Source organism: Gavialis gangeticus, unplaced genomic scaffold, assembly GCF_001723915.1.
Source record: "Gavialis gangeticus isolate Ggan-Ray unplaced genomic scaffold, GavGan_comp1, whole genome shotgun sequence".
Classification (NCBI taxonomy): domain Eukaryota; kingdom Metazoa; phylum Chordata; order Crocodylia; family Gavialidae; genus Gavialis; species Gavialis gangeticus.
In genome coordinates, this window is record NW_017729011.1 from 6987776 (window position 1) to 6988068 (window position 293).

Below are 293 nucleotides of genomic sequence, written 5' to 3' on the forward strand. Positions count from 1 at the left end.
GGGGGGGGGGGGGGGGCGGCACATCTTGGTTTGTCTCAAAGTAACAGCCAAGGTGGAAGTTGTTGCTGGAGATGAAGCATCTCCCATGGAAAAGCAGCCCAAGAGCTCTGTGGGTGCTGTCATGGCATTGGAGGCAGGGGGAGTCTTAGCTGGCTGGCCATGCACCCCTCTGCTCCCTTACAGTGGACTGCACTTCCCCATTAGTGGGGCTGCAGGAGAAGCAGTGGGAGGAAGCAGGGCTGCAGACTTGGGTGGAGGGTGGGGAACTTCCTGAGCCTCACTAAATAATGGTG

At 58.4% G+C, this 293-nt stretch overlaps 1 protein-coding gene across 1 annotated transcript in view; it reads left to right on the forward strand.

Moving 5' to 3' along the window:
- Positions 1–293, forward strand: part of ARRDC1 (arrestin domain containing 1) — a gene marked incomplete at its 5' end in the record, with an annotated part of 64386 nt that overhangs the window by 31537 nt on the left and 32556 nt on the right. The gene's annotated exons all lie outside the window — the stretch shown is intronic.